Below are 27,473 nucleotides of genomic sequence, written 5' to 3'. Positions count from 1 at the left end.
TGCTATGCATCTCTTATAAATACATAACTTTATTTGCACCCCATATGCTCTGACATAGTAGCATTTTCAGTGTTATTCAGTTCTAACATTTTGCTCTCTTCAGTTATTGCATTGCATTTCTAGTTTTATTTTAATAAAATCTATATCTGAGAATGTAGACTTAATGATGTCAAATTTTGGTATCTGTGGAGACTTCCGCTTGTTTCCTGTGTGCTTGAAGGAAGACATATTCTTTAAGAGTTCAGCCTATCATTCTTACTTAGTCCTAGCCTTTTCCTTTAGCATTGTGCTATTTTCCCACTCAGATGCCTCATCAGAACCAAGAATTTATGTGATATCCCTGGCCCACTGGGCAGAGGTTTTCACTTCCCATCACTGAGATGGCAGCCATCCATTGCCCTTTGTTTAGGGGGATGCATCTCCCCTTACTAGACAAGGTGGCTCTCTCCCTCCTTGAAGTCTTTGCTCACATGACCCATACCCAACTCTGTGTCCTAGAGCATCTGCTCTAGTTTTCCACTCTAGCTCTGAGTTCCCTTTCTACTTCTAGAACTAGGATCTTAAACATGTTTTTTAAATCCTTACATTTTACCCACCTCTTGATACATTTACAATGGGAAGAAAGAAAGCCCATGTGAGTTCCACATGCCCTATTCTCCTGGAAACCAAAGTCCTAATGATCAACTTCCTCTGCCTGTCTGCTTGAGATTTCAATGAGTTTGATACTATCTCCTTACTGGGAACAGAATTTCCAAATTATTGATGTTTTTGATAGATGAAGAGAAAAGAAACAATCATAATGTATGTGTGTGTGTGCTTGTGTGTATGAGAGAGAGACACTAAATCCCAATATGTGTCTAGAGAGAAGGAACACTGGAGACATAGAGTAATGGGGCTTCATTCTGTATCCCTCTCTCTTTTTTAAACAGTTTTATTGATACATAATTGACATACCATAAAATTTACCCATTTAAAATATACGGTTCAAAGAGTTTTAGTATATTTACAAAGCTATACAACAATTGCCACACTCTAATTTTAGAACATTTTCATCATCCCCAAAAGAAACCTTGTACCCATTAGGAGTCCTTCCCTCTAATTCCCTACTTGTGCCCACCTCTCAGCCCCTGACAACCACTAATCCACTTTCTGTCTCTATAAATTTGCCTAGTCTTGACAACCATATAAATGGAATCATACAATAAGTGACTTTGGGGACTGGCTTTCTGGCTATAATAAATAATGTTTCTATTAATATTCATTCACAGCCTCTTGTGTGAATGTATGTTTTCATTTCTCTTGCATATACATTTAGAAGTGGAATTGCTGGGTCATATAGTAGCTGTTTAACATCTGAAGGGTCTGCCACACTGGTAGACTCATACACTGCTGGTGGGAATATAAAAGGATGCAGCTGCTTTAGAAAACAGTCTGGTAATTTCTCAAATGATTAAACACAAAGTTACTACAAGACCCAGCAATTCCACTCCTCTGTCTATACCCCAAAGAAATGAAAACATATGTCCACACAAAAATGTGTACATTAATTTTTATAGCAGCATTATTCATAATAGCTGAAAAGTGCAAACAACTCAAATACCCATTAGCTGATGAATAGATAAATAAAATGTGTTATATCCACACAACAGATTATTATTTGGCATAAAAAGAAATGAAGTACTGATGTATAAGGACAAATCTTGAAAACATTACGCTAAGTGAAAGAAGCCACACACGAAGGACCACATATTGTGTGAGTCCACTTATGTGAAATCTCCAAAATTGGCAAATATATAGAGACAGAAAGTAGATTAATAATTGCCTATGACTGGGCAGGGGTTGTAAATGAGGGGTGAGGACTGAGGGGAACAGGGTTTCATTTTGAGTTAATGTAAATGTCCTAAAATTAATTGCAGGGATGGATGCCCAGCTCTGAGTATACTAAAAGCCATTGAATTGCACACTTTAAATAGGTGAATTTATGATGTGTGAATTATATCTCAAAACCACAGTTAAAAACAAAGAACTTTGCCATTAAGTACACTAAGTCCTGAGTGCTGTTACCCTTCTGTGGGTAAACTGGTCTGGGTGGGACATCCTTTCTTCCTCTTCCTTCTCTCACACAGGTAAACAGAATTTTCTTTCTTTACCCCCCGCTTTTTTCCAGTATTTACTTGCCTTGCTGGCTAACTATGAAGGTAAATCCAGTTTATCCTGCAGGAAAGAAAAATTGACTCTAACCAAGGCCAAGTTAAAGAAAATAAATCTATGTGTAACTGAACCCCTCTCAGCAATTGGTAACAGTCTTGCTCTAACAGGGGGCCTGCCTTGATTTCCCCGCACAGTGAAGTGTGACAGTGTGTGCCTATGTGTGCCCTTGAAACATGTGGCTTCTTCTTGGTGCCTTGGTGGAAACTGGTGCAGATGAAATGGCCTGAAAGTGCCCCAACTACCTAATCTGGCAGATTCACACTGGGGGCGGGGAGGTGAGCTGGCGTCCACTCACTGCTGACGGCTCAGGTATCAAGTACCTGTCATCCTTTGGCATGAAGGAATGAAAGACGAATGGAAGAGCTGATAGAGGGAAATGGATGGCCAGGGTCACCCAGGTTCTCTGCTAACTCCTACAACAAACAATCATGGGCCGCAGACCCCTCTTTCCAGCCTCTAACTTTTCTGAAGAAGAAACTGAGGCCCTGAGAGTTGACCTGAGGTACTAGACACGCTTTTCACTTAGCTCTGTATCCCAAAGAGTGGTGGCAAAGGCCAGCTCTGAAATGCTAGCGAGGTTACCAGGCATTCCTTTTTAACTCTGAACATGAGTGTAAGGCTTTCTCTTTTTTTCACCATTTCCAGGGGAATGATCATTTTACACTAAGTAGCTCTGCAAAATTATGAAATCTGAAATGATTGAGGGTAGCTAGGCCAGATCAACAATAATCTTTTAAACAACTTTATTGAAATATAATTTACATACCATACAATATATCCATTTAAAGTGTAAAATTCAGTGGTTTGGAGTGCATTAAATTATTGTTATTTTTCACATTGTGAGAACATAAAATTTGCCATTTTGACCATTTTAAGTGTACAATTCAGCAGGATTAATTACATTCACAGTGTTGTGCAAACATCACCACTATCTATTTCCAAACTTTTTCATCACCCCAAACAGTAAGTCTGTAACCATTAAGCAATAATTCCCCATTCCCTCCTCTTCCCAAGTCCTAGTAACCTATAATCTATTTTCTGTCACTATGAGTTTGCTTATTCTAGATATTCCATTTAAGTAGAATAATATATTATTTTTTCTTTTCTGTCTGGCTTACTTCACTTAACATTAGGTCTTCAAGATTCATCCATGTTGTCGAATATATCAGAACTTCATTCTTTTTATGACAGAATCATATTCCATGGTATGTATAGAGCACATTTTGTTTATCCCTCATCCAACCACATATACTTGGGTTGTCTCCTCCATTTTGGGCTATTATAAATAGTGCTGCAATGGTCATTGGTATACAAGTATCTGTTTAAGTCCCTGCCTTTAATTCCTTTGTGTATATTCTTAAAAGTGGCATTTATGCATGATATGGTAATTCTATGTTTAACTTTTGAGGAACTGCCAAATTGTTTTCCTAGCAGCTACATTATTTTACAATCCCACAAGCAGTGAACCTTCATAGCCATCATAGTAGGTGTGAAATTGTTTCTCACTGTGATTTGATTTGAATTTCCTCTATGTCTAATGATGTTGAGTGTTTTTTCATGTATTTATTTGCTATTCATATATCTTCTTTGGAAAAATGCCTGTTTGCATCCTTTGTCATTTTTTTTTTTTTTTTAAGGATTTTCTTTTTAATTAATTAATTAATTAATTTTTGTCTGTATTGGGTCTTCGGTTCGTGCGAGGGCTTTCTCCAGTTGCGGCAAGCGGGGGCCACTCTTCATCGCGGTGCGGGGACCGCTCTTCATCGCGGTGCGCGGGCCTTTCTCCATCGCGGCCCCTCCCGTTGCGGGGCACAGGCTCCAGACGCGCAGGCTCAGCAATTGTGGCTCACGGGCCCAGCTGCTCCGTGGCATGTGGGATCTTCCCAGACCAGGGCTCGAACCCGTGTCCCCTGCATTAGCAGGCAGATTCTCAACCACTGCGCCACCAGGGAAGCCCCCTTTGTCATTTTTTAATTGGGTTGTTTGTCTTTTTGCTGTTGAGTTTTAGAAGTTCTTTATAAATTCTAGATGGTAATCCCTTATTAGTTATACGATTTCCAAATATTTTCCTATCCTATGGGTTATCTTTTTACTTTCTTGATAATGTTCTTTGATGCACAAAAGTTTTTAATTTTGATGAAGTCCAGTTTATTTTTTTTCTTTTGCTGCTTATGCTTTTGGCATCCTATCTAAGAATCTATTGCTAAATCCAAGGTCATGAAGATTTATCCCTATGTTTTCTTCTAAGAATTTTATGATTTTTGTTCATATTTAGGACACTGATCCATTGTTAGTGAATTTTTGTACATGGTGTGAGGTAGGGGTCCAACTCCATTCTTTTACATGTGTATATGCAGTTGTCTCAGCACGATCTTTTTTTTTTTTTTAACATCTTTATTGAAGTATAATTGCTTTACAATGGGTGTTAGTTTCTGCTTTATAACAAAGTGAATTGGCTATACACATACATATATCCCCATATCTCCTCCCTCTTGTGTCTCCCTCCCACCCTCTCTATCCCACCCCTCTAAGTGGTCACAAAGCACCGAGCTGATCTCTCTGTGCTATGTGGCTGCTTCCCACCATCTTTTGAAGAGAATACTGTTTTCCCCTTGAATGGACTTGGTACCCTTTTTGAAAATTAATTGACCATAGTTGTGTCTGTTTATTTCTGAACCCACAATTCTATTGCATTGGTTTCTATGTCTCTCTTCATGCCAGTACCACAATATTTTTATTACTATACCTTTGCACTAAATTTTGAAATCTTGAAATGTGAGTCCTCCAACTTTGTTTTTTTCTTTTTAAGATTGTTTTGGCTATCCAGGGACCACTTGTCATTCCATATTAATTTTAGGATCAGCTTTTCCACTTCTGCAAAAAGGGCCATTGGAACTTTGAGGAGGATTGCATTGAGTCTGTAGATAGTATTGACATCTTAACAATATTGAGTCTTCCTATCCATTAGCATGGAATGTCTTTACATCTGTTTAGGTCTTCTTTAACTTCTAACAATTATTTTTAAACACATTCTGTGCATTTTGAAATCAGAACATTTTCTCTAATATAGAATTTGAAGCCATTGTTTGTCTCAATTATTTTTTGTTTCTGTTTTTTAAGCTTCTTATTTTAGATCAGTAGTCAGTAATCATTAAAGAGTAGAGTATTGAAGTGTTAACTGAAGATAGCTTTTCTGGCATTGGAAGAGGATTAATTAGACAAACAATGAGCCTAAAAACAAGTTCTCCCATCATTAAAATCAGCAGCCCTAAGCAAAAGCCAATATGGAAAAGATTTTTTAAAACTTAGACTATGTGAAAAAATTAAATTCTGTGTAGAGAAACAAAGTTTTGAAAAATGATGATCTGGAAAGAAATATCTGTCATATTTGACAAGTGACTAATTCTTTTCCAAGGGGCTTACATGGATCCCTATGACAAAGATGAACCGTCATACAGAAAATTGAGCAGAAGCATTTTGCAAACAAGAAGTAAAACTGGGTAATAAACAAATGAGAGATTGTAAACCTCATTCATGATTTAATACAAGCACATCTTAACCACAGAGTACCTTGTTTTAACTATCAGATGGGCCTTGATTAAAAATTTGAATAACGCCCAATATGTGGGTGAGGCTGTAGGCAATTAAGGAGACTCATAACCTGAATATGGGGATATAAATTAGTGTGATTCTTTGGAAGGTGATTTGGCAATATCCATTGAAGTTTTAAAACAAAATCTCCTCTGACTCAGCAATTTCCCTGTTAGGAATTTTTCCTACAAGTATGGTCACAAAAATTATGACTAGATAGATGTGGAAGGATAGTCTTTTCATTATTGTCTATAAGAGCAAAAATAAAGCAAAGCAGAGAAACAACCTAAAGAGCCATCAATCAGGAATCATTAACAGTTATGCTATCCATTCCAGAAAACATTCCACATTTTTATATGATAACAATTAAGCCATTTATCAACATATTTATTAAACACTTTGGTCAATCTGTATATGGGAATGTAATAGACGGAGATGAATGATATATTTAGTGAAAAAAAGCAAGGGCCTAGGGTGTGTGAATAATGGTATAAAATGATTCCATGTGTACAGATTTTAAAGGCATCTATACACAGCCATGTGCATAGCATTCTTCTGGAAGTTTTCATAGGAGACTGCCTAATAGTGGCCCCTTCCAAGTGGAGGGCTTAAAACTGAGGGTGGAGGGAAGTGTGTGAGGGAAACGTACATACTTTGTTTCATTTCCTGCCATACACTCTGGAGTTTCGCCATATTCACTTATGATACTTTTACAAAACAAAACTTTGTTTTGAAAAGTCAGAAATCTAGCTTAAAATGAATACTTTTTAAACTTTTTGCCAAATAAATAGAACTTTGGGTTAATTAGCTCACTTCTTTATATGCAAAATGTCTTAAAATAATTAAGCCCTTTTAGTATGAATTATTTCAATTATTAAAAGACACATACATGCCTGCATACACACACACACCCCTGTATTGTTTTCTGGTTGTGTTTGATCTGTGGCAAGAAAGAGGTCACATGTGTGTGTGTGTGTGTGTGTGTGTGTGCGTGTGCGTGCACACGTGTCGCTGTGCTTATAGCTGGGGATGACCAGGGGTCAAGTCAGACCCACTGGGGAGGGGCTTGAGGGACCCAGGTAGGATTACTAGGATCACTAGCAATCCAGGGAAGAGGGCTCCCAGCAGAAAGAGAGTACCCAGGGAGGGAGGAGGGTGTCTGGGAACATGCCCCTACTGTCCAGGTTGGCCTGGGGACCCTGGCACAGCTGCCACTGTGCTTACCACTAAAGTTGATATCTGTGTCATCCCTGGACATCTGGTGGGGATGCTAGATGCACAGGAAGGCAGTGTAACGGGAGTGTTGTGAGATGATGCATGGCCGGCCATAAAAGATGAGTAAGTTATCTACCAGATCTTTCTTCTGCCAAAACAAAGAAGTGGAGCACAAGAATGGGGGCCTTTGTAGAGGACATCTTACCCAGGGCAGACTCATGGTAAAAGTCACATATTGGTTTCCAATCCTTTTATTAAAGGAGAAGTCAGACTAGATGGTTTCTAAAGTCCCTTTAAACACTAAGGACAGACAGACACACAGACAACACCTGGAACTTTCTAAGGAGTACAGTGACCATTCTACAGTCAGTGGATGGGTGGAGAAGGGACGATGGAGGATGTCCTGGGCCACCTGTGTTTGTTTGGCAACAACTTGGCCCCGGGGCCCAACGAGAGCCCTGATAGAAGCTACAGCATCCCAGAGCCCACTACTCCAGGAGATCCCAGTATTTCTCACTCTGGTAGTCACCTCACCCAGAGTCCACATGGTACAGAAACTGATTCCCCTGAAGTAAGGGAGTGTATGAGTTTGCTATGGTTGCTGTAACAAAGTACCACAGTCTGGGGAGTGAAACAACAGAGGTATATTCTCTCACAGTTCTGAAGGCTGGAAGATCAAAGTATGGGCAGAGCTGATTCCTCCTGAATCCTCTATCCTTGGCCGGCAGAAGGTCATATTCTCCCTATCTTCACTTGGTGCTCCCTCTGTGTGAGTGTCTCTGTGTCTTAATTTCCTCTTTATATAAGGACTTCATATTAGACTAGGGTCCACCCCAATGACCTCATTTTAACTAAATTACCTCTGTAAAGAAACTGTCTCCAGGGCTTCCCTGGTGGCGCAGTGGTTGAGAATCTGCCTGCCAATACAGGGGACACGAGTTCGAGCCCTGGTCTGGGAAGATCCCACATGCCGCGGAGCACCTGGGCCCGTGAGCCACAACTACTGAGCCTGCGCATCTGGAGCCTGTGCTCCGCAACAAGAGAGGCCGCGATAGTGAGAGGCCCGCGCACCGCGATAAAGAGTGGCCCCCGCTTGCCGCAACTAGAGAAAGCCCTCGCACAGAAACAAAGACCCAACACAGCCAAAAATAAATAAATAATTTTTTTAAAAAAGAAACTGTCTCCAAATAAGGTCACATTCTGAGGTGCTGGGGGTCAGAACTCCCACAAGCCCTTTTATGGAGACAGTTCAACTGTGATGGGGAGACAGATTCATCTAGAAGCAATTAACATTGTAGAATGCATGTAGATAGCACAGAGGAAAGGAGACTTCCTGCAGATTAAATAACCTGCTCATACCCATCCCAGGGATAAAGCCAGGGGTGTGTGGGCCTGAGCTCCTCCATCACTGCAGCTCTGTGGGCCTGAGCCCAGGGACAGGAAGGAGTGAAGCTGACTCAGCCAGGGGAGCTATAGGAAGAGGACGGGGACCATGCTAGAACTCAACAAGCCAATGTCTCTGAGTTCCAGCAGCCCCAAGAGCACAGGAGCACAGGTTGCCAGGAGCCCCGCCAGGTGGAATTGATGATTTCAGACTAACCTGGGTGTCTCAGCCCTTCTCTTCATCTTCAAACTGAAGGGTTGATCTGGATTTTCTCCAATACTCCTTCCAGTCAGGTCTGCTGCATATCTATGAATTGGTGTCATTGTCCCCACAACATGGCTTAACATGTCACCCAATGGGGTGGGCACGGCCATGGGCTTTGACATGGTGCAGCTGGTGCCCCTTTATACCCTATAGGCCCCTCACTGTGAAACCAGCCATTCCAAATACTAGTGAGAAATGTCCCATTTTTAGGCTGCTAATATTTTCAGCAAGAAATTACTGGAAAATGTGAGATGACAAATTTCTTTTACCTTCAGATATCCATGGAGACAGAGCCATTACATCACCCTCTTTTTGTAAACTCCCAGCAGCTGGATAGTGCTGGAAACACAATTAGTCATGAAAGTGAAATTGTATTTCAGCTCAGCTGCTTGGCACTGAACATTTGTTCTTTAAGATATTTTCCCCTTATAATTTCCAATCGAGTTGCCTGTTTTAGAAAAAAATCAGATCTAGAATGTTATCCAAGGAATACCTTCAGTTAAATTTGTGGTTTAGTCAATTAACTTTAAATGAAATATGACCACAAAGTATTCAAACAGATGCGAGGCAGGTCAGATCCTGGATATGTGAGGTCCTGGTCAAAGCCCACATCCAGTCCTGAGTCTAGACACACAGGCCTGGGGGCTCAGAGCTCAGAGCATGTCCTTTTAGACTTTGACACCTCAACAGCAGCTTTTTGTATTTTAATTAATTTTTATTGGCATATCTTTGCTTTACCATGTTGTGTTAGTTTCTGCTGTACAGCAAAGTGAATCAGCTATACATATACATATATCCCCTCTTTTTTTGGATTTCCTTCCCATTTAAGTCACCACAGAGCATTGAGTAGAGTCCCCTGTGCTATACAAATACAGTAGGTTCTCAATAGACCTAGAGAATGTCATAAAGAGTGAAGTAAGTCAGAAAGAGAAAAATATCGTATAATATCGCTTATATGTGGAATCTAGAAAAACGATACAGATGAACTTATTTGCAAAGCAGAAATAGAGACACAGACATAGAGAATAAATGTATGGATACCAAGGGGGGGAAGGGGGATGAGATGAACTGGAGATTGGGATTGACATATATATACGACTGTGTATAAAACAGCAGCCTTTCTTAACCTTTGGTAGCCCTGGCCCTTCGAGAATCCAAAGCTTAATGCAAATGTATACATACTCACTTCATATCCTACTTTAGTAAAGGATGTTCTGTTGGAGACGGCGTTACACCCACATGTGCCAAACAAATCGGGAATTCTTGATTTAAAGATGACTTTCACTCCCTCTCCTTCTCCCTCCCTCCTCTCTACCCTCCGTGGGGACCAGTCTCAGTCCAAAGTCAACCAGGATCCGAGACTGACACTGCTTGCAGTGGCACAAATGTGCCTTTGCCTCGGGATTGCAGAAAACACAAAAAAAAGCTCCCTGGTCCTTTCTAGAGCCATAGGCAGCCAGCGTTGAGGGACATTGGAGAACTAAAGCAGTCAGGAGTCTGATGCACACACACAGCCTGGTCAAAGCTTGGGAGTGTTCATTTTATGTTGACGCCCTCCACATTCAGGCACAGATGGGCTGGGAGCTATGTTGGAGCATCACAGATGTGCTTCGCCCTCTTGCCTGAGTCCTCCATGGTCCCTGAACTCAGGTCGAGGGTCCACTGTGTCCTGCATGACCTCCTACCACAGCCCCGTACAGAATGCTGCAGGCACTCTGGGGTAGGGGCAGAGCATAGGTGTTGTTAAGCTCTCTAGCTGACTACAGTGGAAGCCAAGTGTGAAAGCCAGCGTTCTGAAGGGTTACTTACCATCCCCCCACTCCGAAGAGAGTCACTCAGGCATTATTGAAAATAGTGGGAATTTGGAAACATCATAAATATCCCTCAATAAAGGAAATGATAGATAACGTTTGTATTGTTGCATAATAGAATATTTGCATCAGTCAAAATAAAAAATCATATGCCAATATGGAGAAATCTCTAAAGCATTGTGCTTAGTGGAAAGAGCAAGTTGAAGAATGATACATACACTTAAGTGTCATTTGTGTAACGTTCAAACCACATGCTACAGTTCTCTTACATGTTGGGGATAAAAACATGGGAAGAGACACATCATACCCATGGAGCAGAGGTGGAGTCATGTATCAGGGACTTACCAAGGGAGCATCAATTCTGCCAGCCACACTTCATTTCTCAAAAGGAAAACATCTGAAAGCAAAAATGGCAAAATATGAATTCATGTGAAACTGGATGGTGGGCACACGAGTGCTGATTATATTCTCTCTACATTTTCACGATAATCTTTTCAAGAGACAGTGACATTTACGGGTGGAATCTGGGTGGAGGAACAGCTGTGAGTTTCCAGATCCATGGAAATAAGGGACCCCACCTGACCCCAGGGGCTCATCCTATATGTCTTTGCACAGCCTTTACCCCCGGGCCCACCCATGGGATCCAGCAATCACAACAGCATGCTTCCTGAATGCTGTGATTTAATTGGGAATTGGAATAAACTCAGAACTCTCTATAGGCATGCACTGTTTCAGCATCCTGAATTTGGTAATACCCACATCTCCTTCTGACCCTCTGCCTTGGATCCAGGGACTTCGCCTTCTCCCTCCCCCCTTTCCTTCTGAGCCCTTCTCCACCTGGCCCTCATTAATTCTTCTTGGAAATGGCCAAAGTCAAATATCATTTCCTCTGTGAAGGCTGTGTGATCCAAAAGTCAGGTCCATCCTGAGTGGTTTCCCCATAGTTGATAATGACCTATTTAGGTATCTATCACCATTGTACCCAAGCCCTCAGCAGAGCACATTCAGTGCATATGTGTTAAATGTAAGGACTGCCCCACTCTTCAACTCCTGTTGAATGTGTGTCCATCTGTCAGATGTATTTCAAATACATCTGTGGTCTGTACTGAGTGAGAGCTGACACCATTACCCATTTTCTACAAAACGCCGCCTTCTCCTCCAAGGAACAGGCTTCAGGAGCTGCTGTTTGCTAGGACCCAACAGACCCTTCTAACTGCAAGCAACCTCACATTACAAGCCCCCATTTGGCCTGGGAAGCTGCAGCCCTGCCATTATTTCTTGTCATTTCAGATTCTGCTCAGCAAATGGTAGAAGTCCTTCTGTGCTTGCAGCCCCCAGGAGTCCCACACTTTTCTGCTAGTCTACACAATTCATCCACACGTCTACTTTAATGTTTCTACTGGCTTCTTTGGTGGTTTCTACCTGAGACAAGCAATGTCTAGCTGCCGTGTCTCCCTGCAGACACCTGTCTGTCTTCACAGTGGCATTTGTCCTGTGACCTTAGTTCTCTGATGGTTTCACAGAAAGGTGTTTCTACATGTCCAGATTCTGTCTTGTTGTAAGGAAGGAGCTCACTATATGTGACATCAAAACTCTACCTAGATACAATCATGATTTCAGATCACATTAAATAATCTATGTGAAAGCTCTTTGAACAGCACACTGCTCCATATACTATCATATTAATGATAGTATTCTGTGTAAAAGCAACAAAAATCCCGTTTGGCTCTCCAGGCATTCACCCTTCTCGTCTGTGCTCACAGCTTTGTCACACCAACTATTAAACAAATCACGGGCGGCAAATGCAAATGTCAGCAGGTGCCTGCCATGTACATGCAATCCACCTACTTTGGAAAACAATTTGGCAGTTTTTTTAAAAAAATTAAATATACCTACCATATGATTCAGCCATTCTTCTCCTATATATTTACCCAGGAGACCTGGAAGCTTGTGCTCACACAAAGAATTGCGCACAGATGTTCACAGCAGCTTGATTTGAAATAGTCCCAAACTGGAAGCCACCAGGATGTCCAGCCACAGAGAAATGGATAAACAGACTGTGGTATGTCCATACAATGGAATACAGCTTCACAACCAAAAGGAATAGAAGGGAACAAAATGGGTACATCCTAAAGCAGTGATGCTGAGTGAAAGAAGCCAGATAAAAGGGTATATACTATGTGGTTTTATTTACGTAAAATTCTAGAAAAGGTGAAATAAACTACAGTGACAGAAAGTAGACCAGTAGTTGCCTCGGGGTGGGAGGGAAGGATGCAAAAGGGTGCAGGAAAGTTTGGGGATGATGGATATGTTCATTATCTTGATTGGTTTTACAGATGTATGCATATATCAAAACCCGCCAAACTGTATCCTTAAAAATGTGTGATTATTTGTATGTCAATTGTATCTCTAAAAAGCTGTAAAAAAGAGCAGGAGAAATGTGTGAGTGGCTGAGGGTAGGGAGGAAGGGGGTACACTGTTTAAATGTAGCCTCGAGTCTCAATTCCACCACGTAAAAAAATGTGCATAGGGTTGCCAGAGACTCCCATCTTTCAAGAAAACCTGGAAGTGAGAAAATACTACTTTTCCCCAAAAAATTCTTTAGGCCAAAAAAATGAAAAGAAAAAAAAAAAGAAAAAGAAGACAACAGGCCACTAGTTTATGACTTCTGATATACACATGAAAGCACATAAAACATACTAGTATTATAAATACTGCTCACCAACCAGGGAAGCATCCGTCTATCAACATACCTCTCAGAGAAGGTGAGAGGTAGGTGATCCCAGGTCTCTGGGATCATCTCCCAGACATTCTGAGGGGCAGAATATTAAAATTCCGGCAACAGAGCAGGTGGACAAGTCTTCAAACTTTGGAGTCCACACCTACATTTGAATCCAGTTCTGTTTCTTAGTGGCTGTGTGATCTTGAGCAAATCACCTAACTTGTCTGCTTCAGTTTCCCCATCTGTAAAACAAGGATAATAGCCGCACCTACCCCAGGGAGTTGCCATCAGCTTTTAATGCATAAATACACACCTATTATTTGGAAATGGGCCTGAAATATTTAACATGCTTCGTGATTATGATCTGCTTTTGCTATATTATTATTGTTACTACTGCTGTCCTTTCTCCCTGCCAGCCTCACTCCTCTATTCCTCCTCAAGAAAATGCTATGCTCCCCTTTCTCTCTACATCAGTAGGAGGTAACATTTTCAGATATCGGGAATTTGTGTCATTGTGCAAAATCTGCAATACTAAATGAACTGTAAATTGCCTTTCTGATCAATTTAAGCCCTGTTTTTCATTTGTCGTTGGGAAGTGTGGGGCGGGAGCTGTTTGCTTTTTGGTGGTGACTTTACATTTTGACCCACACTTGTAAGCTAAATTCCAGCAACACAAAGCAGCCCCTGAGACAGACTTGCTCTGGGTCTGAGGATCCACCTCACTTCTCAGGCCTGGTTCCTTCTTCCCATGGCCAGTACTGTTGCATGTCGGCTGGCTCCCCACTGCGCTCCCTGAAATTGGCTCAAACATTGGCAAGGGCACATCAAGCATCCGTCATGGCAGTCAAGCATCTGTCTCTGATTTGTTGGAGTTTAGGGGTTCCTCCCCATCTGTGACCATGTGGTAGACCCGCCCCACAGGGTACCTGATGAGTTCTAGAAATGCTCCTACCTGACTCAGGTGGGCAGGCAGGTAAGCAACACCTCCCTGTCCATTTGCTTCTGTCTAGATCAGAGCTCTCCAACAGAGCTTTCTGCAAAGATGGAAATGTTCTGTATTGGTGACGGCCAGCATAGTAGCCACTAGCCACATGTGACTATTGAGCATGGAGGAACTCAATTTTCGGGCTAATTTCACTTTAACAAATTTAAATTTAATATAAGTGGCCACATGTGGATAGAGACTGCAATGTTGGACAGCATAGGTCTAGGTGAGCATGTGAGAGCAGCTCACACAGAGGGAGCACTGGGGTGTCCGGGCACAGCAGGTTGTGCATGAGGTCTCACCCAGTAAGTAACAACAGCTGATGAACATCCATTAACACCCACATGGGTAAGGTCGTCGGTCCAAGCATTTCACATAGTTCACTTAGTCCTCCTAACAATCTGGGTAGTTATCTCCATTCGATGGGGGAAGAAACTGAGGCAGAGTGAGATCAGCCACTTTCTCAGCATCACACAGCTTATCAAGGTGGAGTGGGAAATTCCAGTCTAGCCAGTCCCATCTCAGCATTGTAACCACTGCTGTCTGCCACTCATCTGGAGTGAAGCCAGCCAGCCTCATGTTTTCTTTTACAGCCTCCTGCCTCATATGCAAAGCTGTCACTCTCTCTGAGCTGTCCTCCCCTGAGCATGGCCCAGGCTTATCTGGGCATCATCTGGACACATCTTTTGCAGGTCACTTTGTCCCCTTGGAAACCATGGCTTCCACCCAGAGAGTCCCGGCAGAGCTTTCAGAGGGCAGGCATTCAGCTCCCAACTCAGCCTCAGGGGTGTCTGTGGCTCTCAAAGAGAGACAGCCTGGCTGTGGCAGCCAGAAGTGTCTGAAAGCAGGGAGGGGGAAGGGTGAGCTGGGACGAAGTGAGAGAGTGGCATGGACTTACATATACTACCAAATGTAAAACAGATTGCTACTGGGAAGCAGCCGCATGGCACAGGTAGATCAGCTCGGTGCTTTGCGACCACCTGGGGGTTGGGATAGGGAGGGTGGGAGGGAGACACAAGAGGGAGGAGATATGGGGATATATGTATATGTATGGCTGATTCACTTTGTTATAAAGCAGAAACTAACACACCATTGTAAAGCAATTATACTCCAATAAAGATGTTAAATTTTTTTTTTTTTAATTAAAAAAAGAAGAAGTGTCTGGAAGCATCCTTTCTTCTATTGTTGGGAAAAGCAAGGAGGGAAGGTCTGCCGGGGCTGTGGGCCCGACCAAAAGGACTTCTCAAAAGAGCAGATGTCCAATCTGGGACTTCCCAATCAGCTCCCTTTGGCTTGACACCTGTCCCCCCATGGGGGGCCTGATTATGTGGTGGTCATGTCCATCAAGGGGCAGATGGACATGACTCAAGGCAGGCCAGCAACTGCAATTTGTGACTAAGTGCATTGCTGTGGGCACCACGCCCCAATGGCGGAGTGAAGCAACTGCAGATCCATAGCTGGGCTATGTGGTCAGGACCCATCCTGGTTAATACAGATGAGCTTGAAAAATCACTTTTGAAACCATGTTTTCTTCTTCCAAACGGTTTTGGTTTGGGACTGTTTGTTTGTGTTTATATTTGCCTTTGTTTCCTTGTCTGTTTATTGACACATCTGAACTATAGATGCTTTCTAGATTTGGGAGACTAGGCTGATGTGGCAAAAATGGCTAATTTTCACCAGTACCTGTGCTCTCCTTTCTTCCTGGCACTTACCTGTACAGTATTTATCAGCTTCCCTCGGAGTCGCAGGAGATCACATGACTAAGTTCTGGACAGCGGAGTGTAAGCAGAAGTGACATTCACCCCTTCTCAGACCTGTCTATAAGATCTACATGTAATCCCAACTGTTCTCCCACCTACCAGGTGAATGGAGAACATTCCAGGAACCAATATAGGAGGGGCTGGGAGTCCTGCATGATCCTATGGAGCAGAGAATCCCCTCCAGCTCACACAGGACTGAGCTATGTATGAGAAATACATTTGTATTGCATTAAGCACCTGCAGTTTGGGGTTGTCTGTTATGACAATTAGCCACCAACGGAGAAGAGCTCATTACAGACAAGCAATATCAATGTCAGATCAATGTTGGCTAATTTTATTTTTCTTAAGCAAAGTATATTTACACATGATCTTAACAGCAGCCAGAATGTTAAAGAACTGTGAAGCACATCAGTGGTAAGTAACAAGGAAGCAATTGGATCCCAGCCAAAGCCAAGGAAAGATGGTGCTTCCAAGTACTTCATCCATCGCCTACTCTGTCTCCGGCAAAAGACCAAATGTCTTTCTGTTGACATGGTTTTAGGTAAACACTGTGCAGGGATATATATAAATGGGTTTGGGTGGCCTTCCCTTTTATAAAAGTGTCATAGCTATAATATCCATATAAACCACATGAGGAAGGACATTTCTGCATAGCAGATACATGCAAGTTCCTAAGAAAGAAAGGACCTGGGGTCTTCAAGCTATCAAGGAGGGTTGGGGCGGGAATGTAGCAGATGCAGGGAAGGGGACACTGATGTGGGGTGGGGGCAGATGGAATAGGTCATGCCACGCCTTGAAGGTCAGCCTTTGGAGCTCAGAAGTTTTATCTCAATGTCAAGGAGAAACAATAGAAAGGTTTTAAACATGATTGATTTATGATTACAAAATCCACACCAGTATAGGGTAAATTGTGAGTGCTGTAGGAAAGTGTCCCATGCAAGGGGCTCTTGGACTGTGGGAGGGCAGCTGGAGAAGCCATCGGTTGGGGAATATTGTTATTTTTAGCGGTGGGAGATACTAAATTGCTTTTAAGGAATTGAGAATGATCCCATAGAGAAAGAAGATCTGAAATGAGAGAGAAGGTAAGAAAAGACATGACACAGGAAGCACACTGAGGACCTGCACTTTGGTAAGAGAGAGAGAAAGTTAATTGCCCCAGAAAAGGAAAAAAGAGAAGGTGTGTGCAGAAGAATTCAGCGTTGAGGGTCTGGTGATGAGGAGTTGAGGGAAAGGGAAAGTCATGGACTAAGAGGGCAGGAGGTGAGGACGGGAAGATGGTTTGAAGGGAATAAAGGTACAAAGTAATCAAATAAGAAACCAGGAAACCTGGCTTGGTCGGATAACTCCCCAGGCTGACACACAGGGTTGCTGTAATAGGTTCAGTGCCCCCTTCCTTGCTTTACCATGTGGCACATTCAGGCTCCTGGTGTGGCCCCTAGCGCCCATCTAAGTCTCTGCTGCCTGATCCACTCTGCCTGTTCCCGCAAGCTGGAGGTGCCTGAGGCATTGGGCCTCTCCTCACTCCAGTCCCCAACCCGCCAGGTCTCCTGTCCCGTCATGGGGACAACTCTCACGTGTACTATGAGAGCTCTCACTGGGACTCACTGGATCCCACAGCCTTACCGTCCTGCTCCCACTGCTTCCTTTGTCTCACAAGTAAAATGGGAGGATGGATGAGTATAAACAGATGAGTGTGTGACTCTTACACAGGAAGAGCAAAACACTAAAGTCTAACTTTCTGTTGGCTTCAAATTCACTGGAAAGAATTTCAGTTGCCAGCTGGTGTACAGGAAAGTATTAAGGGGTGGAAATAATTTATATAGTCTATAAAGTTCTGAGTTTGTTGAGGCATTATTTTAGAGTCCTTTTAGGGAAAAGAAAGTCACCTTCAGAAAGTAATTTCACAAAATCACTGAATACTTGCAAAGACATGCTGAGAAACCCAGAACACATGTGAGGGATCTCATCTTCCTGCACCTGTCAAGCTGAGAAATGGAAAATCATTTTTTGAACCATTTCTTGCATTCACAGCATGGAGTCCCAATGCCAGGAAAGAGGAGATCCAACTAAGCAGATCATAGCTAGGAGTCAGCATGGCAGAACTTCACAGAAGTAGGGAACGCTTGGCTCTAATTCATTAAAAAAAAAAGTGTTTTATACAACTATCATCTATATATTAATTCTGTCCCACACTCTGAGAGCACAGGAGCTTGTATACCCATTTTATAGATATGTAAGGTAGGAGGGCTTTCTCAAAATCCAGGCAGGTCTCATGGGAGCAACTGGGGACAGAACAGTCATCATATACTCACCATGGTAGATTGTCCATGAGTCCACTTCCCCAGCTAACCTGTGACCTTCCTGGGCAAGGATCATCCCCATCCATTTTCGCAGCCCAGGACCTAATCCAAAAAGCAGGAAGGCCTCACTAGGAGTCCCTAGGGAGGCTGTGATCACGTGGGGTGTCATTCCCCTCTTTGTCACATGGCCCTCCTGGATACTCCATGGCAAAGCCCAAACCACCACACTCCAGGATATGACATCATGTATGTTTAATTATGAACTATCCTGGCATGAACATCTTTGGATTTATTCTATTTGCCAAATTTGGGAAACTTTCAGCCATTATTTCTTCAAACACTTTTTTTAGTCTCACTCTCTCTCCCCTCTTGGGACTCTGACAATACCAGTGTTAGGTCTTGTCTTCATGCTTCACGGGTCCCTGAGATAGTTTCTGTCTTTTTTTTTTTTCTTCCCCAGTCTATTTTCTCTCTGCTTGGGTAAATTCCTGGACTCTGTCAAGTTCATTGATCTTTTCTTTGTCATCTCCTTTCTTGTACTGAACCCATCCTGTAAGTTTGCTGGTTGTTTCTTGGTTGGTTTTTGGTTTTTGTCTATTTTCGCACTTGTAATATAGTTCTATAATTTTCATATAATTTTCTTATATCATCTGTTTCTTTGTTGACAAAATATTTTAATTTGTTTCAAGAGAATTCACAGTTACTTGTTGAAGCACTTTGATGATGGCTGCTTTAAAATCCTTACCAGATGATCCCAATATCCGCTTCATCTCAGTTCTGCTGTCTGTTGACTGTCTTCTCTCATTCAAGCTGTGGTTTTCCTTGTTCTTGATGTGACAAGGGATTTTCAATTGTGTTTTTTCAGCACAAAAAAGCTGTTGAGCTTTTTTTCTCATTATAATAAAAATTCTAATCCTAGATGTATTGAATAGTAAATATGCAAATTTTATTTTTTATTTCCACTTGAGGAGTTATATTTCATTTGAAAGTTAACAAATAGCAGTTTTGATTTTGATTTTTTCAGTATAAAAAAGTTGCCAATGGCATATGAGACATAATGCTAATTGTTTGTAGGACAGCTAAATGTCAGTATTGAAACCTAATCTTTAGCTTCCGTTTTGTAGATAGAAACAAATGTTCACCAAGAATATATTTTGTGTTGTGTTGCATTGTACACTGCAACTAATAAGCTATGAAATCAACATATATTAAGTGCGTGTACTGTTTGTAAAAACCACAAAATGAGAATTATAAATTACAATATAGTTTAGCATTTGCTAATTTTACTACAGTCTTTTGTTATGTATATGTAGGGAAGTCATAAGGATGATAAATTCAATTGGAGTAAAATTTCAAACCATATATCTTATGATAAAGGGTCTTTAAGTTAAGATGGTCAAAGTACTGATATACTCACTGTAAAGAGAATTACTCTAAGAGTTTTATTTTTCTAATATTTAAAGTTACTTAATAAATACCTGTTTCCATTAACTTGAACAACAACAACAAAAAAACTGTCCTGACCCTGGACATTTGGTCTTATGAGATTCTGGATCTCCTTTTATATTTTGTTAGCAGGGAGTCCCCTGTTGAAGTATGGCATAAGGACTGGGGCTGTGTAAGTCCAGCTTCCCTCTGGACCTTCTCCCTCTGAATGGGGAGGGAGGAAATTCAGCTCCCTCCTCGCCCTGCTGACAACTTCCTTGAGAAAATGAGGAGCAGGTGAGAGTACAGCTCAGTTCCCCATGGGATGCTGTCAACACTGGGGGAGGGGCCAGAATGCCAACCAGCCCCTCCTCTCACCACCTTGTTCTGGCTCATCACCTATGCTACGTGGGAGGAGAGGGTCAGCTCCCTCTGGGAGACTAGCTATTGAATCCAGATCAGGACCTGCTCCTATATAACCATGGGCAAGTTCCTTAAAGTCCTTGTGTCTCAGTTTCCTTATCTGACAAATAGAAGAGAGTAATAGTATTTAATCCCTAGTTCTGTTATGAGGATTATATGGGTTAAGCATGGTCCGCGGATCCTGGGAGCATCTTAGAAATTCAGAATCTCAGGCTGCTCCCCAGACCTGAGGAATAATACTCTGCATTTTGATAAGATACCCAGAGGGTTGAAGGGCATAGTAAAGTCAGAATGCCCTGATTGAAAACATTTACAACTGCAAGTGAAAAGCAATGATCTAGGTTAAAATATCCACAACTGCCATGCCTTTTCTTTCTTTCTTTTTTTGGCCGTGCCATGTGGCTTGCAGGATCTTAGTTCCCGACCAGGGATTGAACCGGGAGCCATGGCAGTGAAAGTGCCGAGTCCTAACCACTGGACCGCCAGGGAAGTCCCATGCCATACCTTTTCTGTAAACAGTACAAGGAAGCCCCAGCCTCAGACATTTCCCTTACCTGAAGAATCATTTCAACTGAGGAAGTTGGGAAAGCTGCCTCCAATCTAGATGCCAGTGGGTATTACAGAGGTTGATGGGCCTCTGTCTCTTCACCCATTCTTTCAAATGATGGCATTTTTATTAAAGGTGACATTTCTTCAAGAACACTTTCTGTGAGGTTTAACGTTTACATTTTTGTTAACTTTATATCCAGTAATGAATGAAAAAAGTACTTGAACAAAATGAGTCAGAATTTGTCAGACCCTGGAGCATGGGTTAATGTATGCATCACCATCGCAGCATTCATGGTAGACCTTCCGTGTACAGTTAGAACTGTATTACGCACGACCCCCCAGTTCCTCCACGATCCTTGGATTCAAGAACTACTGTCAAACAGCATTCTTCCTGTCTCTTACACAAAGAAACCTGCTTCGAATTAAACTCTCTTTGAAAAAGTGTTTTGAATGATCATAGAAATGCTTTGTGACGTACACAGAGAAAAGACGGCACAGAACACAAATAATTCTGTTCTTGCCTACCTAGTTCCTCTTTGCTGTTTTGCCTTGAAAATATGGTAGCCAAGTGATTCACGTCAGGAAACTTCACACTAGATAGCCCTCAGGAGCCAATGCTCTTCACTCTCTCTTTCTTGCTCAAATGATTGAAACAGTGTCAGATAAAATTCAGAGCCCAGAGAGCAAGAGAGAAAAGCAGCTCCTTGGTTTTTGTGTGCTGAGGCTTTTGAATCTATTAGTACCACTCCGTAACCTGTGTTTGCTGCTGCATAGCACCAGGAAATCTTCGGAAAGAAGATCTGAACAGCAGAACCCATAATAAAACCAACGTCTTAGCACAGCTCGAGGTGAGTGCGGGTGTACATGAAGCTTTCTCCTACAAGTAAGGGGAGAGCCATGAAGGAGGGCATCAGACACAAGCTTGGAACTAGAGCAACAAGAGGCCACTTGCACCATCTCCTCTTGTCGGCCCCTGCCCTGTCTAACAAGCGGCCCTCTTGTCTGTGAGATTCTAGAAAGAACATCCTGACAACCTCTCCCAACAAACCCTCAACAAGCTCTCAAAAGCTCTCGAATGCCTATGTCCTGGGTTGAGTTTTTTCCCCCTGGCACCAAAGTCTAATTATTCTGCTGCAGTTGAGAGTAATTACTTCGTGTTCCTTCTTTTGTGGTGTCCAACCATATACTACCCACAATGTGGAGGTCTTTCATGTACATCGCATCTCAGCTTTCTACCAGAGGCAGAGAGTATCACTTCTCTTAGTGTCCTATTGGTTTTTGCAGGAAATAAGACCATGTGTACCATGTCTTGGGGCCCCATCACCCACCTCTGCAACCTGCTCTGTCTTAGGACACAAATGCAATATTTTAGCTATCAGGGCCTGATTTTCCATTTGTAAAATGCCATCTATACTGTCGTATGTACCTCCCAGAACTGGTCTACCTTTTCAAACAAAAATAGAATAATGGACTTCAGGCTGTAGGGCAGCACATCCAAGGGTGTGACTGGATAAAGGCAGGGGCAGGGGGAGTTCCTCGAGGAGGTGACTAAGGAATCCTATGTCATTAGGAAGAGGAAGAAGAAAAATGGAACACAGCAGGCTTGGGTGTGGCCTCTGCTATCTTGCCTGTGTGCAGCTGTAGGCTTTTCAGAAGGCTGTCCACTGAATATGCACCCCCTGCACCTGGGGAATGCACGTGCGGCATGATCGTCATCACTACTTCCAGGTGAAGGCTGCAGTGGTCACTGCCCATTGTCTCACTTTGTTCTCACAGGAGCCAGGAGGCAGGTAGCACCAGCTCCACCTCTGACAGTAAAGGACCAGCTAGCGGCCTCAGCCTCTGCCATCATGCAGCGCAGGGAACGAGACTCAAGGGGAGAAGGCAGGACCAGGCAGAGTGACCAGGAAGGTGAGAAAGCTGCAACTCCAGCTAGTCAGACATGCCACTGACCTTTGTGGGTTTCAAACCATGCTCTTCAGAGTGGGGAGACCTTCAACCTGTGAGCGGGGTAGTAAGGAAGACAAAGGCTCTAGATTCCCACTCCATCTTTGCATCTGAGCCGCTCTGCCCCTGTTTCACACACAGGACTTCTGTGTGAGTTTTCACCTAAAACAAAGTTTCATTAGTTAAAAAAAAAATAGTGCAAAGTGCCTGGCTTGCAGGATAAAATCCAACGTCCTAGCATAGCGTGCTGGGTGCCCATGACCTGGCCCTTCCTCTCCAGCTGTCCCTCTCGGGCACCAAAAATGGCCCGTGCCCCCACCTCTGCACCTCCCGGTGTGTCTGTCCTCTCTCCCCAGCTGGGTGATCTCCCGCTGCAAGGCTCTCTCTCTTGCCAGGATTAGGTCCCTCCTTCCTCTCCTCTGCCATCCTGGCTTTGTGGCTTCCTCACCACGGCCACCCTGGCTTTGCAGGCTCCACCGTGCAACCAGGGCTCTTTGCTGTCCACAGTGCATGCCCTCTGTATTCCTGCTCCCAGGGTGGCCCAGGCTCTGGGATAAAGCGACGGCCAATGACAGGCAGCCAGGCGTGGATGTGTAGATCTAAGTGGGGAGGGGTAGAGGGACTCCCAGGAGAGCGTGTGGGCCTTCTGTTCAGGAAACAGGAGAAATGGCCAAAACTTGGCTGTTCATGACCAGGGCTTAGAAAAGAGGGTGCTTACACCCTCCACAGGCTTGGGGTGACTTGCTGGTTTGATCTCACCTACCTTTTAATGTTACTTCTGAACATAGTTGGTTTATCCTGAGGGAGGAACTCAAATCATGGGAGAAACATTTTATCCGTCATGGTTTAAGAAACATGATACATTAAAATGCCTTCGCAATATTTCAATCTTTTGTTTAGAAGACCGGTATCCAGATAAAAAAAAGTATTGTAAAAGAGAGGTATCAGTTGGTGTCAGAAGCCAAATATTGAATAAAGGTTAAGAGTTATAAAATAAACATTTAAAAAAACCCTCTGCTGAGTCTGCAAATGTCACACTCTCAAAAGATCACCTGAAACACTCCAAAAAATGGAAAATGTGATCTTCAGTTGCCTCCAAGGGGAACAAGGGGGTCAGGGACAAATTAAGACCCACCGGCCTGATGGGTCTGATTACCCAGGATGCGTGGGAAGGGCAAGCAACATGTGAGTCCACAAGAGATGCAGAGCCCTGAACACAGCACCAGGTGGATGCCCTGGAGTCAGGACCCTCCCCCACCTCACAAGTGAGGAAAAGAGACCAGAGAGATGAAGCGCCCAACCCCCCTCCTCCAGAGAAGAACACAGTCTCGAGCAGCAGATACCAAAGGGAACCAAGTCACCCCGTGGGTTGACAGTCAGGGAGTAAGACCCCCTACCTCCTAACAGCCTTCTTTCTGTAACAAGTTCCCCTGGAAACTAATCAAGAAGAAAAGTCATACACTTAGTTTCATGTGAAAAAACAGAAGCAACAACTCATGCAAGCCTTTCTCCACATGAGATGGAAAGGGAAAATGTGTGTAGAAATGTCTGGGAGAAGAGAAGTTATAGAATATAAGGTATTTCTTCATTTGTCTGTTTATTCATCCAATATTTATGGGCCACCTACTATGTGTCAGGCACTGGGACAAGTATCAAAGACATAATACAGATGCAAAACCCACCTAGTCTGTGCCCTCCTGGAGCTTACGAGCCATGAGGGGAAACATAAATGCATCAAGTAATTTATGCAAAAAAAATGTGAAGTTGCAAAGAAGACAAGTGCCAGGAATAGGAGGAATATTCTTCCTTAATTACCTGTAGTTGGGCCTACGGGGTGACCTCAGGTGGGAGGTGGCAGAAGATGCACCAACAACCAACATGGCGGCCAGCAGTTCCGGCTAAGCCACGGGGCCGTGGTGGTTAGCACGGGTGTTCCCACAGATCACCTGGGGAGAGTGAAAACGAGGCCACCCCTGGCGCCACCCTCAAGGGACCCTGACGTAGTTGGTGTGGGTGAGACAAGGGCTCCCCAGACGATTTCAACACGCACCCAAGTTTGGGAAGCACTGCGCTAGCTGGAAGGAGGGCATGAACTCCTGTGTGGGTGGAGGAGGGGGTGCAGGGCCTCCAGCAGCGAGCACAGAAGACTGCCTATCCTCTCGCTTGGGACAGAGAGAGGGCACATGATCAGAGAAGCATTTTCCAAAAATCAGAAGAGTCTTCTGGAGTCTAGACTGCAGAGGGGAGACTACAGCCAGAGTCATCATGAGTTTTCAGTCCCATAACCATCAGGGGCAGCCAAGGATTTCCATCTAAGATGCGGGCAGAGACACCCCCAAGGGAGGGGCACCCACCAGCTTCCTGCCCATTTCCCTTTCTGGCTCCAGATCCGGTGCGTCCAGCTGGGGTACACAAGAAAATCTTGGGATTCTTTAGTGGGTGTTTGTTTTGCCAAGGAGGGTGGCCTGATTCGGGAGGTCTTAGGGGTGTGGACAAATGGAAATGCTATAATAAGTCTGGCAGGCAGTTGAAACCACGTCATGGCAGGAGCATCTATAGGGCCCTCCAGGCAGCCACTGTCTTTTGTCATCCTTTCCTCTCACTGGCCTGTTCTAACTGCTCCTTACTTGTCCTCTGGGCCCTTCACACACACACACACACACACACACACACACTGAAGTCTATCACCAGGTAGCCACACTGTGGGCTCCTCCTAGAGTATCTGGTTTTTCTCCTCACTGCTTAGAAATGTCTGCTCCATCCACGCTGTCAAAGAGGAAGATCCCGCCCCTTGATCTGCAGGACATTCTGCAAAAAAAGTCCGGCTGCTGAGCTTGGGAGAGGCTGGCTACCACCCTGCCATTCTAAACCCTCCTCCTCAACTTCCATTTATCCACAGTCGGCTCAGCCGCTCTCTCTGCTCTCAAACTGCCTGTCGGCATCCTCTGATCTCTGCCACTGCCCACCAGTCTGCTATCTTTCCCCCCTTTCCTGCTCATCCCTCCCCATGGCATCACTCACTTCTGGACGTCTGCACACAATGTCTTGGCTTTTATTGTTGTTCCCTCCAAGGAGTATGGGGATTTCCTGCATGACCAGCCTGTATCCTGTTTTGTGTTATCTCTGGCTCTTCAGTCGTTTCCGGATCTGCTTCCTACTTTCTCTGGGGCCAAATACCTTTCTTTTTTTTTTTTTCCTTTATTTAGAAGTTTCTGGCTTCTGAACCCTTGGGTTTGCTAGAAAGCTGACTTCCAGACGGCTGGGGGGATGATAATAATATCTCAAATGTATCTGGTTTCTTTCTCTTAGAGGTTTGCATGCATTCCATACATGTGATCTCATTAGTCTCCCAGCATCTCTGCAAACCAGGGAAGTGACAGGTGTTTACAGGGAGGGCACCAGCCTTAAGTAATATCTGCTCAATCATAGGGTGAGTCATAAGGACTTAAATAGAAACTGCTTGAGTTGCACTTCAGTTCTTTTTCCACTCAGTTGATTGGCAAAGAGTTATAACTGTTTTTTTTTTTTTTTTTTTAACCAACAAATGGATGTTTACACTACCCAGATAAGCATGTTCCAAAATCTCTGGTGGTTCACCCACTGGGACCAGATGAAATCAGCATTCTTTTGCCTGGTATAGTGGGTTCCCCACATAATAGCTGTTTTGTGCATGACAGGCCAGCCCATTTTTCTTGGCCTTTCACCCTCCCTTGAATTACATGTAATTTTCAGGGCTTGTTGATGCATCTAGATGTGCTGTCCCTGGCTTGGGAGTATGGCAAACTTCAGCTCCAATGCTAAGTATGATCTTTCTCTTCCAGACTCATTCTCCTTTGCTCCCTGTATCTATCTCTGTACATGATCCCCAGAAAGTCACAATCATTTTATTTGATTATAATTCTTTCTTTCCATTGTTCTAGTTATTAGGCTGAGAGGAGAGAATACACCTTTTAATCTGTATTTCCAGCTTGAGTAGTGTTCAACTACAGCTGTATAACAAAGTACTTACATGCTTAAAGCCACCATGATTTCTGAGGCAGGAATTTGGAAAGAGAGGGTCTCTTATGGGGCCAGAGTCAGATGTCATTCAGTGGACTGGCCATTCATGAAGTCTCATTCACATGGCTGGCAGGTGATGTTGGCTGTTGAGTGACAGCTGAGCTGGGCTGTCAACTAAATTGTGTACTCATGACCACTTTGGCATGGTGGTCTTGGCATAATCATACTTCTTACATGGAGCCTGGCTTCCTGTAGAGCTACGGTCCCCGAAGAACCAGGCAGAAGTCATGGCTTTGATGACCTCACCATGGAAGTCAAACAGCATCACTTCTACCACATTCTATTGGTCACAAGCGAGTCATGAGGGCAGCCCAGATCAAGGGAGGGAATTAGACTCAACCTCTGGACAGGAGAAGTGTCAAGTTCACCTTGCAGAAGAGCGCATGGGATGGGAGATATTGTTGCAGCCTTTTTAGTAATTCAACCTATTACAAGTGGCATGATACTTTTGCTAAGAACTACTCCATAGATAATATTGAATGACCGTAAATGGATCTCTACTGCTGGCACTCAAAATGACTTAAAACCATGGTCACAGCAGTCCCAGAAGGTGCTTGGGCAACATTTCTCAGTGTTGCTCCTTGAACCTCCATCAGTAACCCCAAGATGCTTGTTAAAAAGGGAGATTTCAGGGGCCCGATCCAAATGGAATCTCTGAGGGTAGCATCAAATGTGTGTATTTTAAGCAAGCCTCCACCCAGGACAATGCTAAAATGTTGTACAAGAAAGTTGGAGAAAAAGATCTTAAGGGGTTCTATTAGTTACCGTGCATAAAACTTCCCACCAGAACTCAGTGATTGAAAACAACAACCATTTATTACCTCACT

At 43.4% G+C, this 27,473-nt stretch overlaps 1 long non-coding RNA gene across 1 annotated transcript in view; it reads right to left on the bottom strand.

Moving 5' to 3' along the window:
• LOC103012951 (uncharacterized) overlaps positions 1 to 10,857 on the bottom strand; it is a 62,420-nt gene extending 51,563 nt beyond the window's left edge. Inside the window, exon 1 of the long non-coding RNA XR_452078.2 lies at positions 10,822 to 10,857. This is a non-coding gene — a long non-coding RNA (uncharacterized LOC103012951). The remainder of the gene's footprint in view (positions 1 to 10,821) is intronic.
• Positions 10,858 to 27,473: the final 16,616 nt, after the last annotated feature.

This window comes from Balaenoptera acutorostrata, chromosome 6 (genome assembly GCF_949987535.1).
Source record: "Balaenoptera acutorostrata chromosome 6, mBalAcu1.1, whole genome shotgun sequence".
Taxonomy (NCBI): domain Eukaryota; kingdom Metazoa; phylum Chordata; class Mammalia; order Artiodactyla; family Balaenopteridae; genus Balaenoptera; species Balaenoptera acutorostrata.
Note: the sequence above shows the minus strand (reverse complement) of the source record. Positions and strands in the feature narration are given on the sequence as shown.